The 13903-nt window shown below is 41.5% G+C and overlaps 1 pseudogene; it reads right to left on the bottom strand.

The window, feature by feature from the left end:
* Positions 1 to 13498: 13498 nt before the first annotated feature.
* LOC141146334 (5S ribosomal RNA) lies at positions 13499 to 13617 on the bottom strand (annotated as a pseudogene).
* Between the last annotated feature and the right edge of the window lie 286 nt (positions 13618 to 13903).

Below are 13903 nucleotides of genomic sequence, written 5' to 3'. Positions count from 1 at the left end.
ACATTTTTGGATGTACCACTCTCTCTCTTTGTTCTCCTTTCTTTCCCTTTTATCTCTCTCATGCTAATTTCTTGTTTTTTTCCCCATCCCTCTCTCTAGCTATCTTTATTGTTCTTTCTCTTATTCTTTCTTTCCCTTTTTCTTTGTTCCTTCCCATCTTTTCCTCTCCCTTCCATGTATTCTCAATTTTTATTTTTTTCCTTCTCTTACTCCTTCGTGGGAGGGTGGGGGGAATGGGGTGAGTGGCAGTGCTGGTGGAGTGTGGGATCAATGGCAGTGTTGGGGGGAGTTCTGATCAGCCAACTTAGGTGCTCTTGATCAAGGTCATCTGCTGATCTGAGAACTGTAGTGGGTAATTTTAATGGCAACTATAATCACAGGTAGTGGTACTCACTGTGTCTCTAACTTTGTGGTGTCTCGTAGCAGTGATTCTTATGCCAAAATCAGGAGATAGGGTCTCCTCCAGCCCCCACTTCACATTCCTCACCAGTCAGCTGACCTCTAGTCTCTGCCCCCCAGCCATGCCGTGAACTGAATTGGCGGCTGCAAAAAGGCTGAGTGGGTGGCCGCAGGCTCCAGGGACAGCCCTGCTGGGAGCTGCGAAAAGGCTGGGAGAGCAGCGCGGGCTTCAGGAACAGCCCAATGTGCTGCTAATGCAATTGTGGACAACAAGTAGTTAAAGCGGAACTACATGGCATCTGAGCTTCACAAAGCAGAAATTAATTTAATTTGTATTTTTAATATTTAAAGCAAACTCACCCACCCACGTCTCCATGCTTTATACTCACTGTGGAACTTAAGGGGTTAATCATCTGCATTGTGTAAAAAGGCTGCTTGGTCCTGTCTTCTCTTAACCTCCCCTTCTCCCACTGTCCCCAATCTATCTGAACAGAGCCTTGGGGGCAAGCTGCACATGCTCAATTTGGTCTATATTGCTAGAGAGTTTTTTTTCTTTGGGATAGTGCATGTGATCAGCACAGAGCCAATCAGCACCTTCTAGACAGAGGGTTAGGGGTCCTGCAGCCTCATAGGACAATCAGGGGAGAATGAAAACTCCTCCTACAAGCTTTAACCAGACACTGATAGAAGTCACAAAATTGCTATCTACTGCCGATGAGAAAAGGTATTTAGCTGTTTGTATTTACTAAAACGATTGCATTTCCATGTTCTGTGTACTGCGGAAGACCAGATAAAGTGAATGCAGGGCTCTGAGTTTTGTAACACTTTAAGTAGAAAGTATAGTATTTCTAGGCTACTTACAATTCTGATGTCCTTTGCATGTAAATTTCACTAGCCTTATATGCCAGAATCTTGACACCATGTTGTTACCATATTGGGGCTGATTCATTTAAACTGGACAGAAAACATGATTACAAAAACTGAACTGTTACCAATGACAACAAATATATATATATTATACTTACAATTAATTTCTCTAGAGAATTAAATGCATCTCACTGGAAGCTTTGAGTAAGTTGTCCAGTTTTCAAAGAATTTTTCTTTCTCGGTATTTAGAAATAGGCCTCACTGTCTTATTTGTTTTACCATAGCAGGTCATAAATTGTTCAAATTATATCAGATGCAGATAGAATTTTTATTAGTCTAGCCTGATAAAAAGAATAGAAGTGTTTCTATATTTAACACCTGTGTATTATAATAACCAGTCAAGCTTTAATATAGTAATATATTTACATACGGTATATTTAAAATATTTGTGGTGCGTTAATTTAATTTGCTCCAGCACTGAGCCATTCATCATCATGCAGTATAACTCGCTAGGCTACACAAAGCTCTCATAAAAATACAATTATCCATTCATGTCTGTAAATGTAAAGTGACCTGTGAAATGTTTGTCACTTCTTCATTGTCCTCTTTTTCTCAGAAATCAGTTTGTTATTTACATTTACCTGCCTAGCGTATTCAATATTTCCATAATAAGAAGACCAGAACTGCCTTTCCTCGTCGTGCATGCATGACATTACCAGCATTTCCATCTCTACACATCCAGATATTTTTACATCTGCTTAGAAGCATTACCTGCATGTTTCATATGATATCATACTGTATATGCTATGAAATTGCTGGTACAATAAAAGGAGCATTTATTTTATATATTTTTTGGTTATATTTTTTAAATCACTTACCCTGGTCACTTTTTATAGAACATGTTGAGTATATGCAGTATAGTTTTGGTCAGAGCAGTAAGTTCCTGCCACAAGGAAGGAGTTACAATTTGTAGACAAGTATCATTGTTCACCCTTTTGTTCACCCACCCACAACATATCTTTCTACATTCAGGTTGTTTGTGGCATTAACTTGAACTGATCTCTGACAACCTATGGCTCCTTTCTGTCAATCTGTGAACACATTATAATGGCAATTTAAACACAACATGTCAAGTTTGACAGCCAGCACCGCCTGCAAACTCTCTGTAAATGGGACTTCAACCATGAGCCAAAAAGATAGGGCAAAAAACAAAACAAAAACAGACATCAGAAGGCAGCAGTATCGCCTCCTGAATGCCTGCAAACCTCCTTTCACCACCCTCTGAAAAGCGATGTACTGTGGATCACTTTCAGGAGGGCAGTAAACACTGCCGCTGGTTTGAAAGGAGCCTGTGACTTTTTTGAAAACTCTGCATCTGAGTTCTCAGCTCTGCCCACTTTGCCTCATAATACTTAAGGACTCTGTCAAGATTTTTTCAATTCCCAGTAATAAAAGAAAAAATAATAATAATACATATATACTGTATACTGTATATATATATATATATACAGTGGCTTGCGAAAGTATTCGGCCCCCTTGAACTTTTCAACCTTTTGCCACATTTCAGTCTTCAAACATAAAGATATAAATTTTTTTTTTTTGTGAAGAATCACCAACAAGTGGGACACAATTGTGAAGTGGAACGAAATCTTTTGGATTTTTGAAACTTTTTTAACTAATAAAAAAATGAAAAGTGGGGCGTGCAAAATTATTCGGCCCCCTTGCGTTAATACTTTGTAGAGCCACCTTTTGCTGCGATTACAGCTGCAAGTCACTTGGGGTATGTCTCTATCAGTTTTGCACATCGAGAGACTGAAATTCTTGCCCATTCTTCCTTGCAAAACAGCTCGAGCTCAGTGAGGTTGGATGGAGAGCGTTTGTGAACAGCAGTTTTCAGCTCTTTCCACAGATTCTCGATTGGATTCAGGTCTGGACTTTAACTTGGCCATTCTAACACCTGGATACGTTTATTTGTGAACCATTCCTTTGTAGATTTTGCTGTATGTTTGGGATCATTGTCTTGTTGGAAGATAAATCTCCATCCCAGTTTCAGGTCTTTTGCAGACTCCAACAGGTTTTCATCCAGTCCTGTATTTGGCTGCATCCATCTTCCCCTCAATTTTAACCATCTTCCCTGTCCCTGCTGAAGAAAAGCAGGCCCAAACCATGATGCTGCCACCACCATGTTTCACAGTGGGGATGGTGTGTTGAGTGTGATGAGCTGTGTTGCTTTTACGCCAAACATATCGTTTTGCATTGTGGCCAAAAAGTTCGATTTTGGTTTCATCGGACCAGAGCACCTTCTTCCACATGTTTGGTGTGTCTCCCAGGTGGCTTGTGGCAAACTTTAGACGAGACTTTTTATGGATATCTTTGAGAAATGGCTTTCTTCTTGCCACTCTTCCATAAAGGGCAGATTTGTGCAGTGTACGACTGATTGTTGTCCTATGGACAGACTCTCCCACCTCAGCTGTAGTTCTCTGCAGTTCATCCAGAGTGATCATGGGCCTCTTGGCTGCATCTCTGATCAGTCTTCTCCTTGTCTGAGCTGAAAGTTTAAAGGGACAGCCAGGTCTTGGTAGATTTGCAGTGGTCTGATACTCCTTCCATTTCAAAATGATGGCTTACACAGCGCTCCTTGGGATGTTTAAAGCTTGGGAAATCTTTTTGTAAGTAAATGAACAAAAGATAAATCCAAATCCAATCTGCTGATGCCTATTCTCTATTATATGATGTGTTTGTAAGGCTATTATAACTTCTTTAAAGTATATCTAAACCCTGAAACAAAAAAGGTTACATTTTTCAGCTTGCTAGTCACATATGGTGGCCGCATTAGTATTTACATTTAGTATTTACTTTAGGCAAGTCCATTTTCTGCAAGTAGAAAGAAAATACATTTCTATGAAATGTATATATCCAGATGATCACAGCACAAATCCCACTCAGAATCCCAAAGAATCTCTGAGTAAGCTGAGTCTTTGGGTGAAACCACCAAACCATGAATAAAGTGGACATCTTCCAATGGGGACACTGCTTCTGGTGGCTCCGATTTTCCTAACTTCTATCTGTGAATAAGGTGAGTCTTTGGGTAAAACATGTTAGTTAGGAGGATCCAAGTGGGGAAATGTAACCATCCAGATCAAAAAAGTTCCTTGAGCCCGGGTTCACACCTATGCGAATCAGATGTGCGTTTCCGCACATCTAATTCGCATAGCAGGAGAATGTGACCGGCTCCCTATGGAGCCGGTTCACATATCTCCGGTGCGGCTGCGGTGCGCACTGCACAAAAACACTGTGCGTCTTTGGTTGCGTTTCAGGGCCGAATTCAGGCATAGAATCGGCCCTGATTCGTCCCTGAAACGGTGAACAGGGACGCACAGCGCTCCTGTGCGGTCCGCAGTGCATTATGGTGTGAACCCGGGCTCAAAGAGCTGGAGGTTGATATGCATGGGTTGCTTCTTTACCTGATTACATTAATCAAGCAGAGACCAGCTCTCGGTTGTACCTCAAGACATGGAATGGGGCTTGGAGTTGTCTTGTTTTACTGTGTTTTATTCTTGGGATGTGGTGTCTATCTAATCTGTTCCCCTACCAGTCCACCCACTTCATGTTCTTCTTTTAATCCCCATTGATCTTGCCAAAAATTCAGTGTCCTATCTGCTTTCACCAGTTCTTTTCTGAACTACAGAAACACCTCTTTGTGTTGTTAGAGGGGTTCTGCAGTCCAAATCAAGAGAGCAACTTAGGATGACTATGCTGCTTCTCTATAGATACAATTGTCAGGCTAGCACAGCAGCTGTGCTATTTGTAGAAATTGAAGAAAAAAAGTCTGAAAAAGGAAATGAATGCATCCACCACATTTAAGGACTGATATACTGAATTATATAAAATGTTTGCTCTTAGGTTACACTTATTTATTTCCTTTCATTGTTCTGATTACAGAATACTATGATTATATGGTTGTAATGGGCCACTACTCATGGTTGTTGTCTGCAAGCTTTACATATTTATTGGATTTAAAATGTAAGCTTTACTCCCCAGCTTTCTCGTGTTCCTTCTCCCCCAATCATTCAGTACAATCTCTGTGTTCTCCCTTACCACCCTGCTTCCCAACTCTCTTTGAATTTGGATTCCTATTCAATGTGCCTATACTGCAGCTTTTTCTTGGATGTGGTGGCTCCATTTGATTTATTTTTTCTCTCCAAAAGCATTTCCAGCAAATCCAGAAAATACCAGCTGATCTTGCCAAATGCACCAAAGAAATTCTTCCTTTCTAGCTATCTTCTGTAATCTACCAATCCCCCCATGTAATGTAGATGAAGAGATACAGACATGTTTGTAGTCTATATCAGGGAAGTAACCTAGGGTGACAACCCCGCTTCCCTTCATAGAAATAGTGGAGGAGTGACATAGACATCTAGGGCCAGGAAGTGTATTATTTTCAGGAGTACCAGGTGAAAAGAAAGCAAAACAGCTTTAAAGAAGAAAATAAATGCAGCCACCACACCAAGGACTAGTAAGCTACAATATATTATGATTTCCCTATATACAGTATCTCACAAAAGTAAGTACACCCCTCACATTTTTGTAAATATTTTATTATATCTTTTCATGTGACAACACTGAAGAAATTACAGTTTGCTACAATGTAAAGTAGTGAGTGTACAGCTTGTATAACAGTGTTAATTTGCTCTGCCCTCAAAATAACTCAACACACAGTCATTAATGTCTAAACCGCTGGCAACAAATGTGAGTACACCCCTAAGTGAATATGTCCAAATTGGGCCCAATTACCTCCCTGGTGTCATGTGACTTGTTAGTGTTACAAGGTCTCAGGTGTGAATGGGGAGCAGGTGTGTTAAATTTGGTGTTATCGCTCTCATTCTCACATACTGGTCACTGGAAGTTCAACATGGCACCTCATGACAAAGAACTCTCTGAGGATCTGAAAAAAAGAATTGTTGCTTTACATAAAAATGGCCTAGGCTATATGAAGACTGCCAAGACCCTGAAACTGAGCTGCAGCACAGTGGCCAAGAACATACAGCAGTTTAACAGGACAGGTTTCACTGAGAACAGGCCTTGCCGTGGTCAACCAAAGAAGTTGAGTGCAAGTGCTCAGCCTCATATCCAGAGGTTGTCTTTGGGAAATTTACATATGAATGCTGTCAGCATTGCTGCAGAGATTGAGGGGGTGGGGGCTCAGCCTGTCAGTACTCAGACCATACGCTGCACACTGCATCAAGTTGGTCTGCATGGTTGTTGTCCCAGAAGGAAGTATCTTCTAAAGATGATGCACAAACAGTTGGCTGAAGACAAGCAGACTAAGGACATGGATTACTGGAACCATGTCCTGTTGTCTGATGAGACCAAGATAAACTTATTTGGTTCAGATGGTGTCAAGCATATGTGGTGGCAACCAGGTGAGGAGTACAAAGACAAGTGTGTCTTGCCCACAGTCAAGCATGGTGGTGGGAGTGTCATGGTCTGGGGTTGCATGAGTGCTGCCAGCACTGGGAAGCTACAGTTCATTGAGGGAACCATGCATGCAAACATGTACTGTGACATACTGAAGCACAGCATGATCCCCTCCCTTTGGAGACTGCTCCGCAGGGCAGTATTCCAACATGATAACCACCCCAAACACACCTCCAAGACGACCACTGTTTTGCTAAAGAAGCTGAGGATAAAGGTGATGGACTCGCCAAGCATGTCTCCAGACCTAAACCCTATTAAGCATCTGTGAGGCATCCTCAAATGGAAGGTGGAGGAGTGCAAGGTCTCTAACATCCACCAGCTCTGTGATGTCGTCATGGAGGAGTGGAAGAGGACTCCAGTGGCAACCTGTGAAGCTCTGGTGAACACAAGAGGGTTAAGGCAGTGCTGAAAAATAATGGTGGCCACACAAAATATTGACACTTTGGGCCGATTTTGGACATTTTTAATTAGGGGTGTACTCACTTTTGCTGCCAGCGGTTTAGACATTAATGACTGTGTGTTGAGTTATTTTGAGGGGAGAGCAAATTTACACTTTTATACAAGCTGTACACTCACTACTTTACATTGTAGCAAAGTGTAATTTCTTCGGTGTTGTCACATGAAAATATATAATAAAATATTTACAAAAATGTGAGTGGTGTACTCACTTTTGTGAGATACTGTAGATATCATTTAGAATACGGTGTCCAGTTTTGGAGAACTTATTTACAGAAAGATATTGATAAAATAGAATTAGTCCAGAGATGGGTAACAAAAATGGTAAAAGGTCTGAGGGATAAAACATATATGTACAGTCTAGAGGACAGAAGGGAAAGGGGAGACATCAGTGAAACCTTGAGATACATCAATGGGATGAATAAGGTTCAGGAAGGCAGTTTTTTTTCCATATGAAACCAAAATTGAGGACATGACCTCAAACTAACTGAAGGAAAGTTAAAAATGAATCTTAGAAAGTATTATTTTACTGAAAGGGTACCTGATTCTTGGAATAGACTTCCAGCAGAGGTAAGGTAGTGAGACAGTCAACAGTAAATAGCTTCATCCTTGGAACAAACACAGATCTATACCCAGGCAATAAAGTTACCGAAAAAAAAATGGGCAGACTCGAAGGACTACTTGGTCTTTTTCTGCCGTCACTTTTCTAAGTTTTTATTACAATTTTCAATTTTAGTTTAGATGTACTTTAATCACATGCAAATGCCTTTACCCTTTCCTACAATGTACTCTTCTTTCCGTTTTCTATACAATGTGTCCTCCCTCCAACCTTTACCCATTTCCATCTGATCCCACTCTTACCACATCCCATGCCTCCCTCTAATGTCATCCTATTCAGCCTTCCTTACTATTTTCCACACAGGATGCCCCCTTCCTTCCATCTGACGCTCTCCCCCTTACCACTTTTCTTCCAGGATACATTTCATTCTCCATAAAACAGCCAAAAATGCACTGGTTAAGAAAGAAGAATATATACTTACAACAAATATAAAAGAAATAGCATGTAAAAAAAATATATTGAAAGTCCTTTCTCCTAAGCTTTTGTATGACAGATAACAAATATTAAATGTATCACATTTTTCTGTTCTTTCTTTAAAATATTTTCTTTCTTTTCGAAGGTGTAGAAGTGAAAGTGCTTCTCAAAACTGCTTTAATCAAGTATTATTATAGATCCAACTTCAAAAGGTTGTTTGGACCCTAACGCGTGATCTGTGCTGGCATCTGTAATAACTATCTGCTGTGTCTTAAATCTTCCTTTGTAGAATAAGACTTTGTTCTTAAGACACCATTCCTTTATAATAAACCAGTAATCCCTACTGTCTTTTCTTTCATTCTACAAAGATATACATTATTTTCCCTTGTAACTATGGCAACCCTTTTCTTTTGTATTTTTTTCCCCTATTTTTCAATTTACTGGTTACCTGCAGACAGAACTCATGTACTCTATGACCTGTCGGCTAAGGAACCGAAATCTTCATCTTTTTGTGGGTTCTAACTATTTTGTAAAGGAAATGGCCAATGCATCCAAAACTAGTATTTCACTTTCTGATAGATGCTAAAGAGTTAAAGTAGTTCCAGACTTTACCCAACTATGCTTAAAAACCTACACTGTTAACAAAAAAAAATATATATATGCTTAAAAATCCCCGCCCCCAGCACCTATTCTAACTTGTGTAAGAAAGATCTCTATACTTACCTGTATTCCAGCCACTCCAGTCTGGTCACATGATCTCCCCTGTGTCACCCAGCAGTGGCTTCAGGGGAGAGGAGAAAGCGCTCCAACAACAGCTGGTTATGCCTGAGCAGTGATGTCACCCATAGGGTTACTATGGCCTATCTGTTGTCTGTAATCCCTCCTGTCCCCTGAAGCCCCTGCTAGCTAGCATGGGAGCTAATCATGTGATTGACCCATAGCAGCCTGAACATAAGATAAGTATAGACAACTTTAATACACAGGGTAGTTCGTATACTGTAGGTGTTAAGAGGGGAGGGAGCTATCTTTAACATAGTTATATCCCAAGGGACATAACTTACAGTTAGTAGGACGTGTCCCTTGTGCTGCTTCTTTTTCTTTTAAGCAAAATCTTTCTTTGTCCTAGTCCCCCCACCCTCAATCTTCTGGTGCAGTGGGGGTTGGTACAACTACAGGGTTGTCAGGAGCTCTCATCAAGAGAGCTTGACCATACCCACCCTTTCCTGCCAAATCCACCATTCATAGAAACTGTACTACAACTTCTATCAATGACAAAGGATCGAGGGCGGAGCTATCAATCATCCATCCACCCCCCCCCCCATTCATAGACTGAATTCATTCATAGCTTCATAGAAGCTGTAGTTATGATGGAGGAAATATTCACCTAGAAAAAGAAGTAGCCATACAAGGGACACATCCTACTAACTGTAAATTATGTTAGCAGAAAACAAACACTCCTGCTCACAAATGAGTTACCAGGTGGACTAGAGTTCGTGGTGGATAATGCCTCAGGCCGAGGCTGCCCTCAGGGATAGGGGTGTCCTAACTGTCAAAAGAGAAGAAAGAACAAAAGGGTGCACAAACATTGTGCATTATTCTGTAAATTATGTCCCTTGTGCTGATTTTTATGGTTTTGATTTTAGCTAAACCTCCCCTTTAAAATTGAACTTCAGGCAAACTGCTAAAAACACCTATATATATGAAATACCTACAGTGGGGAAAATAATTATTTGATCCCCTGCAGATTTTGTAAGTTTGCCCACTTACAAAGAAATGAAGGGTCTATAATTTTTATTATACAGTAGGTGTATTTTAAATGATAGAGACAGAATATCAACCAAAAATCCAGAAAAAACACATGATACAAATGTAATCGATTGAGTTGCAGTTCAGTGAGTAAAATAGTATTTGATCCCCAACCAAAACATGACTTTGTACTTGGTGGAGAAACCCTGGTTGGCAAGCACAGAGGTAAGACGTTTCTTATAGTTGGTTACGAGGTTTGCACACATCTCAAGAGATTTTGGTCCACTCTTCTTTACAGATCTTCTCTAAACACTCAGACTCGGTTCACACAGGGACGACTTGTCAGGCGACCTAGTCGCCTGACAAGTCGCCTCCCATTCTGTGCTATGGAACCGTTCTAAGGGGAGCGACGCAAGTCGCTCCGACTTAGAAAAAGGTTCCTGTACAACTTTGGGGGCGACTTGGAGCGACTTGCATAGACTTCTATACAGAAGTCGTTTTGCAAGTCGCCCGGGCAGTCGTGTGCAGGTCGCCTCGGTGAGGCGACCTGCAAGTCGTGCCGCCTCTGGTGTGAACCGAGGCTTAAGGTTTCTTGGCTATCGCTTGGCAAATCGAAGTTTCAGCTCCTCCATACATTTTCTATAAGATTAAGGTCTGGAGACTGGCTAGGCCACCCCATGACCTTAATGTGCTGCTTTATGAGCCACTTCTTTGTTTCCCTGGCGCTATGTTTTGGGTCATTGTCATGCTGGAAGACTCACCCACGACCCAGTGTTCTGGCTGAGAGAAGAAGGCTCTCATCCAAGATTTTAAAATACATGGCCCCTCATTGTGGCAAAGTCAGCCTGTACCTCTAGCAAAGAAACAGGCCCAAAGCAGAATGTTTCCACCTCCGTGCTTCACTGTTGGGATGGTGTTCTTAGGGTCATAGTCAGCAGTTTTCTTCCTTCAAACACGAGTAAAGGCCCTTACACACGATACGAAAATCTGAAGTAAAATTTCATCCGATGAACGATCTGCAGATGTTCGGAATATTAGTATGGTGCTTTCGACAGCTGATTCCGGTTTTTCGAATGACAAAAGCTGGATATGCAGACTATAAAATTTTTGTCGTATGTGAACTCAACGTCCGATTTTCGTTTAAATAGTATGGTTTTCATACGAAAAAAAATTGTAAGAGCAAGACTACGCATGCTCAGAAACGAAAGAATACATACAAAAAATAGGATTTTTAAAGCAGCTTACCTGTAAAATCCTTTTCTTTGAAGTACATCACGGGACACAGAGTAGTTACTATATGGGGGTTATAGGCCACCTTCAGGTGATGGACACTGGCACGCCCTAAGATAAAAAGTGCACTCCCTATATAACCCCTCCCACTACTGGGAGTATCTCAGTTTTGTAGCAAAGCAATACACGTGTATACCAAAGAAGGGAGGGACCTCTGTGTCCCGTGATGTACTTCAAAGAAAAGGATTTTACAGGTAAGCTGTTTTAAAAATCCTATTTTCTTATCGTGCTTCACAGGGCACAGAGCCATAGTAGTTACTATGTGGGATGTCCCATAGCAATGCCAACTAAAGGGAGCGAGACGCAACAAAAAGCAGGGCAATAAGAAACTAGAGGACTTATATGGCAACCTGCAGTACACTGCGCCCAAAGGCGATATTCTCATGACCTTTTACATCTATTTGATAGAATCTGGTAAATGTATGGACTGAAGACCAAGTTGCGGCCTTGCAGATTTGAGCCATGGAGGCTTGGTGATGCACTGCCCAGGAAGCATTAACAGCCCTAGAGAAAAGCGATTTGATCCGAGAGGGTGGAATCCACCTCTTTAAACCATAAGCTTTAACGATTACTTGTCGAATCTATTTAGAATAGTAGATTTTGATGCTGCCTGTCTTTCTTTTAGGACCTTCAGGCAACACGAACTAAAACATCCATTTCCCGAATCTAAGCAATCGCCTTTAAGTAGACATTGACTGCTCTCACCACATCAGAAAAATGTAGTGACTTTTCTTCCAAAGAACAGGGTTTTGGAAAAAAGACGGTAGAGCAATATCCTGGTTTAGATAAAAACCTGATACTACCTTTGATAAAAAGTTAGGATGAGGACGCAATACTACTTTATCCTTGTGAACAATAAAGATATGGCTCTTTACAAGAAAGAGCAGCCAATACTGATACCCTTCTTGCAGGAGATATGGTTACCAGAAAAAATAGTTTTCCTTGTCAAAAAAGGACCAAGGGAATATGTCGTATCGGCCCAAAAAAAGGCTGTTTTGTAATGCTGACAAAACTAAATTCAAGTCCTAAGGGTTCAGGGGTTACTTAACCTGAGATTAAGCCGTGTTAACCCTGAATAAAGTTATGGACCAAAGAATGCGAAGCAAGTGGTCATTGAAATAATACCGATAAGGCCGAGACCTGTCCTTAGAAAGCACTCAAGACCAGCTTTATTTCTCACCCCATCTGCAGAAAAATCAAGGACTCTACCTTGACATATTTCCTGGGGTGCAGCTCCTGGTTTCACACCAGGAGACATATGTTTCCCAGACTCCATAATATATAACCATGGAGGCCGGCTCTGCATCAACCAAGGTAGAAACTACCGAACCTGACAGCCCACGCTTCTTCAGAGTGTGGGCCTCAATAGCCAAACTGTTAAATTTAGCATTTGTAAAGTAGGATGGAACTCCGGACCTTGCGAGAGAAGGTCTGGCTGTGAAGGGTCCATGGGTTCCCTACTGCCGTCTTTACAATCTCTGCATACCAAGATTTCCTGGACGCCGCTGGGGGTCACAAGAATCAATGACTTCCCTTCCTGCTTGATCCTGTGAAGAAGTCGTGGATGCAGGCTTAATAAGAGTGTAAGCACAAATCAGTGAGAACCGAATCCACGGGAATAGCAAGGCATCCGTTCCGCATGCTAGCGGATCCTTTGTTCTTGACACAAAGCTGTCAATCTTTTTTGTTGATTCTGGATGCAAAAACACATATATGTCTGGGATCCCCCATCCTTGACATATTGACAGGAAGATATCGGGGTGAAGGAACCATTTTCCCAGGAACAACTGCTGGCGACTCAAGTAGTCCGTCTGCCAACTTTCTATTCCTAGAATGAAAACTGCCGATAGGCAAAGAACACTGTTTTCTGCCCAAGATAGGATAAGATTTACCTTTCTCTGGGCCACACAACTTCTTGTGCCCCCTTGGTGATTAATATAGGCTATTGCTGTGGCATACACGGATTGAATCCTAGCAGGACAATACCTTAAACTGAACGTTCAGGCCTTCCGGACCAAGAGTTCTGCCTGAATTTCTAAAATATTAATGGGAAGGGCCATTTCTGATCTAGGCCACTTCTCTTGGACAGCTGCCTCTTTTAGGATTGTCCCCCAACCTAAACAAAAAAGGTTGGCATATGTTGTTACTATTTCCCAAGTAACTGAAGGAAGGATTTTCCCCTTTTCAGACTTTTTGGATATAAACCATAAACTGAGGCTCCGCGCACCCAGCCTACAGCACCTGGTATTTCCAGGTGGTCTTTCATCCGGGTACTAACCAGGCCCAACCCTACTTAGCCTCCAAGATCAGATGAGATCGAGTGCTATCAGGGTGATGTGGCTATAGGCTTTGGAGTCAGACATATTGGGAATGTAGAGCTTGAACTCCTTGTTTCAAGCCGATAGAATAATGTTTTGCAGCAGTCTAGAATGAGACTGAGCATAGGGAACAGCCTTGAATGAAGCCACCATCTTTCCCGACAACCTCACGCAAAGTTGAATAGGAGAAAATCATCATGGTTTGACTATCTAAAACAGTTCCTTTACGGCACTGATCTTAGCCTGGAGGTACAAATACCCTTTTCTGGGTGTACCTATGATCAGACCCAAGTATTTTCTTCATGGTTTTAAAGAA

The sequence above is a fragment of the Aquarana catesbeiana genome, linkage group LG05 (genome assembly GCF_042186555.1).
Source record: "Aquarana catesbeiana isolate 2022-GZ linkage group LG05, ASM4218655v1, whole genome shotgun sequence".
NCBI lineage: Eukaryota > Metazoa > Chordata > Amphibia > Anura > Ranidae > Aquarana > Aquarana catesbeiana.
This window is presented reverse-complemented; position numbering and strand designations above follow the sequence as displayed.